The sequence below is a fragment of the Babylonia areolata genome, chromosome 34 (assembly GCF_041734735.1).
Source record: "Babylonia areolata isolate BAREFJ2019XMU chromosome 34, ASM4173473v1, whole genome shotgun sequence".
In the NCBI taxonomy this organism is placed as follows: Eukaryota; Metazoa; Mollusca; class Gastropoda; order Neogastropoda; family Buccinidae; genus Babylonia; species Babylonia areolata.
Genome location: NC_134909.1, coordinates 10024287 through 10029286, shown reverse-complemented (window position 1 = coordinate 10029286; position 5000 = coordinate 10024287). Strand labels below are relative to the sequence as shown.

Here is a 5000-nt window from a genome sequence, read left to right as displayed (position 1 = left end):
ATGGCGGTGGGTAGGTTAGGGAGGTAGGGTGTTGGTAGGTTAGGGTAAGGTTAGAGAGGTAGTTTGCTGGTAGGTTAGGGTAAGGTTAGAGAGGTAGTGGTGGGTAGGTTAGGGTAAGGTTAGAGAGGTAGGGTGGGTAGGTTAGGGTAAGGTTAGAGAGGTAGGGTGTGGGTAGGTTAGGGTAAGGTTAGAGAGGTAGGGTGTGGGTAGGTTAGGGTAAGGTTAGAGAGGTAGTGTGTGGGTAGGTTAGGGTAAGGTTAGAGAGGTAGTTTGTTGGTAGGTTAGGGTAAGGTTAGAGAGGTAGGATGTGGGTAGGTTAGGGTAAGGTTAGAGAGGTAGTGGTGGAAAGGTTAGGGTAAGGTTACAGAGGTAAGTTGGGTAGGTTTGGGTAAGGTTAGAGAAGTAGGATGTTGGTAGGTTAGGGTAAGGTTAGAGGGGTAGTTTGTTGGTAGGTTAGGGTAAGGTTAGAGGGGTAGTTTGTTGGTAGGTTAGGGTAAGGTTAGAGAAGTAGGATGTTGGTAGGTTAGGGTAAGGTTAGAGGGGTAGTGAATGGTAGGTTGGGGTAAGGTTAGAGGGGTAGTTTGTTGGTAGGTTAGGGTAAGGTTAGAGAGATAGTGGTGGACATGTTAGAGCAAGGTTAGAGAGGTACGGTGGATAGGTTAGGGTAAGGTTAAAGTGGTAGTTTGTTGGTAGGTTAGGGTAAGGTAAGAGAGGTAGTTTGTTGGTAGGTTAGGGTAAGGTAAGAGAGGTAGGGTGTGGGTAGGTTAGGGTAAGGTTAGAGAGGCAGTGGTGGGTAGGTTAGGATAAGGTTAGAGAGGTAGGGTGGGTATGTTAGGGAGGTAGGGTATTGGTACGTTAGGGTAAGGTTAGATAGGTAGTGGTGGGTAGATTAGGGTAAGGTTAGACAGGCAGTGGTTGGTAGGTTAAGGTAAGGTTAGAGAGGTAGGGTGTGGGTAGGTTAGGGTAAGGTTAGAGAGGTACGGTGGGTAGGTTAGGGTAAGGTTAGAGAGGTAGGGTGGGTAGGTTAGGGTAAGGTTAGAGAGGTAGGGTGTGGGTAGGTTAGGGTAAGGTTAGATAGGTAGGGTGGGTAGGTTAGGGTAAGGTTAGATAGGTAGGGTGGGTAGGTTAGGGTAAGGTTAGATAGGGTGGGTAGGTTAGGGTAAGGTTAGAGAGGTAGTGGTGGAAAGGTTAGGGTAAGGTTAGAGAGGTAGGTTGTTGGTAGGTTAGGGTAAGGTTACAGAGGTAGTTTGTTGGTAGGTTAGGGTAAGGTTAGAGAGGTAGTTTGTTGGTAGGTTAGGGTAACGTAAGAGAGGTAGGGTGGATAGGTTAGTGTAAGGTAAGAGATGTAGTGATTGGTAGGTTAGGGTAAGGTTAGAGAGATAGTGGTGGACATGTTAGAGCAAGGTTAGAGAGGTACGGTGGATAGGTTAGGGTAAGGTTAAAGTGGTAGTTTGTTGGTAGGTTAGGGTAAGGTAAGAGAGGTAGTTTGTTGGTAGGTTAGGGTAAGGTAAGAGAGGTAGGGTGTGGGTAGGTTAGGGTAAGGTTAGAGAGGCAGTGGTGGGTAGGTTAGGGTAAGGTTAGAGAGGTAGGGTAGGTATGTTAGGGAGGTAGGGTATTGGTACGTTAGGGTAAGGTTAGATAGGTAGTAGTGGGTAGATTAGGGTAAGGTTAGACAGGCAGTGGTTGGTAGGTTAAGGTAAGGTTAGAGAGATAGGGTGTGGGTAGGTTAGGGTAAGGTTAGAGAAGTAGGATGTTGGTAGGTTAGGGTAAGGTTAGAGAGATAGTGGTGGACATGTTAGAGTAAGGTTAGAGAGGTACGGTGGATAGGTTAGGGTAAGGTTAAAGTGGTAGTTTGTTGGTAGGTTAGGGTAAGGTAAGAGAGGTAGTTTGTTGGTAGGTTAGGGTAAGGTTAGAGAGGTAGGGTGTGGGTAGGTTAGGGTAAGGTTAGAGAGGTAGGGTGTGGGTAGGTTAGGGTAAAGTTAGAAAGGTAGGGTGGGTATGTTAGGGAGGTGGGTATTGGTAGGTTAGGGTAAGGTTAGAGAGGTAGTGGTGGAATGGTTAAGGTAAGGTTAGAGATGTAAGGTGGGTAGGTTAGTATAAGGTTACGTTGGAAAGGGTACCTGTGGTAGAAAGGGTCGGGTAGGTAGTGTGAGAGAAAAAAAACGGGTAGGATCTCTGAGGAAGTTTGGGGAGGTAGGGTGCGGATAGGTCAGGCTGAAAATAGGTAGGTTAGGTGTGGGTATTTCACGTAAAAGGATTAGGTAGTTAACGAGTCTGAAGCTGTGGAGACGGTTAATTAGGTGAGGGGCGGGTTGGTGTGTCGTATGAGGTTAGGTAGGCAGAGTGTGGGTAGGTTAGACAGGGTACGATTATCTAGGTAAAGGGTGGGTGGGTGTATTGTGGGTGGTTAGGTAGGTAGGTTGTGGATAGGTTACGTTAAGGCAAGGGAGGTAGGGGGCGGGTAGGCTTCAATGAGGTAAAATAGGTAAGGGTAGATCGGGAGAAAACAGGTAGGGTTTTGGGTGTTTTTTTTACGGGGGAGGTTATGTAGGTAGTGTACGCACAGGTATGAAAGGAGAAGCTTTGATATGATACGGTTAGGTAAACATGTGTGTCTTAGGTGTTTTTTTGTTTGTTTGTTTTATTTTTTTTTTTTTAGATTGGTCGGATGAGGTAGCTAGGTACATAGTGGACGAGGCAAATTAAGTAGGAGATGCTCAGGTAGGAAGCGAGGGGGGGGAGGTAAGGTGGGGTAAAGCCAGGTACGTATGAAAGGGGTATGTGTTGGTGGCAGGGTGGATATCGAGTAGGTAGAAAGAGGTAGGTAGCTGACGGGCTGATGGGGGATGTATGTGTAGGCTAGGTATAAATCGACTAGGTAGCGTGGCGTCGGGTACTACCTACCTAGGGAGAGCAGGTAGAATGAATGCAGGTAGTCTGAGGATGACAAGCCATCGGATCCCACGAAGATGATGAATGGTGAATGATATGGATACCTATACAGCGCCTGTCCTCGGTCGGATACCAAGCTCTAAGCGCTTAACAAACACAGAGTCATTTGCACAACAAACTGACGGCTGCCATCATCATTCATTTCCTGTGTCATTCAATCAGATTTCAAGCACAGGCACTAACACACTGAGACAGACATGTAACATTTTACGTGTATGACCGTTCTGTTTATTTACCCCGCCATGTAGGTAGCATTACTCCGTTTTCGGGGTTGTGCATGCTGAGTATGTTATTGTTTCCATAACCCACAGAATGCTGACATGAATTACAGGATCTTTAACGTGCGTATTGGATCTGTTGCGTGCGTCTACACACGTATAGACACTAACAGGTTTGCCCTTTACCCATTACCCACCAGGTGCCCTTAGCGACCTCCCGGAGGGTCACTGCCTTGTCGTGGTCGGGAGGCCTAGTGGCCAGTGATCGAGCGAGGTATGTCGGCGGCGGCATCAGTGCTTCTGAGGGTTTACTGCTCTAGTTCCAGGTCTTAACTCATTCAGTACGGCCAGTCCTCTCTTCTCCTCTACACAGACCCATCGGATGTCCAGTGGGTGTCTCAATGATCCAACCTTTAGCTTCCGTCGTCAGAACTGTTGTATTCTTTGTCAACATTCACCTCTTCAGTGCAAGAGCCTTCCGCTTGCAATATTTTGATGATGGTTATTGGGGTGAAACGCTGTTAACGTCGTCTCTTTCGCCGTTCGTATGGAGAGAGTTAATTGACAACCTACATAGCCATTGTAGCTGTTCAGGCTGAATACGTGGTGGTTTTTGAACTGATGCCCCTGATAGGGCTTCCCATGCCGAACAGTCGTGAGTGAGGCCCAAACTAAAAGTGACCCACTGTCCCTTTCGCTATTCTCTCTTCTTTTTACCGCCTCTTTTCTGTCTTCAGCTCCCCATCAAGCCTTCTTTTCCATATTCTTTTTTTCTCTGCGGCCTTCTTCAGACCCGCCGTGTTTGCCGTGCGGCGCGACCTGTGATGGAGGGGAATGAGATTCTAGGGATTGAGACAGCACGCTGCTCTCAACACATCCCTTTGGCTCGGACCTCTCCTAAGACAGGCGGCACACATTGGCCCGTGTGTGTCAATCGGCTACCCCTTCGTGGGGCTGGGTCAAGACTGGCAGTTTGGAGGCTAACTGAGATAACCCCCGCAGTGCTCAGTTCTCTGTCCCCGGGAGCTGGGCATGGTCGGGGGGAACAGGTTAGAGCTATACTGTTGGTCGTATGTCCCTCCCGAAATCTGGAAGGGTTCAAGCTGGTGTTCCCTTGACCCTGGCCCCTAAGTTGGACCCCATGGTGGAGGGCGCTGATGATGACAAGCCCTTGTCGGCTCTCAGCCCCTTCGCCATCCAGAAAGGCTTCCAATGTTTGGCAGGTGCATTGAAGTCTATCAAGAGGCTGAGGAACGGAACGTTTCTGGTGGAGACGACATCGAAAAGGCAGACACAGCTTCTGCTTAGAGCGGTTACTTTTGTGGATAGGGCGGTGAAGGTTTCCCCTCACAAAGGACTGAACTGTTCGAAGGGGGTCATCAGATGCCCCGAGTTGAGAGGAGTGTCTGAGGCAGAGATCAAGAGCGAGCTGTCCTCTCAGGGAGTGACTGATGTTTACAGGGTGACAGTAAGGAAGGGGTCATACAGAGTCCCGACCAACACATTCTTCCTCACCTTCTGCTGCCCGAACGTCCCCAAGAACATAAGAGTTGGGTACAACACCGTCTCAAAGCAGCCTCCTCAAAATGAAGCTATGAGACTGATCCTTGGAACAACAAAAGACACGCCTACGGAACCCATGCGATACCTGCTTGACCTTCCTTCAGTGCAGGCCAAAAAACAAGTTAGAACAGGTTAAGACCTACTTCAGAGCATTAGAAAACCCTCAAAATCCACTGCATGATGCAGTCAAGGAACCAAAAGGCGGCCGTCTAGGACGAGGAAGATCATGGATGGGGCAAACAGAAGACACAATCCAGCTGGTATGCC

At 48.5% G+C, this 5000-nt stretch overlaps 1 protein-coding gene across 1 annotated transcript in view; it reads right to left on the bottom strand.

Annotated features, from left to right (window-relative positions):
• The window catches only part of LOC143277455 (L-proline trans-4-hydroxylase-like), a 32939-nt gene that overhangs the window by 25857 nt on the left and 2082 nt on the right, over window positions 1-5000 (bottom strand). The window lies entirely within an intron of this gene.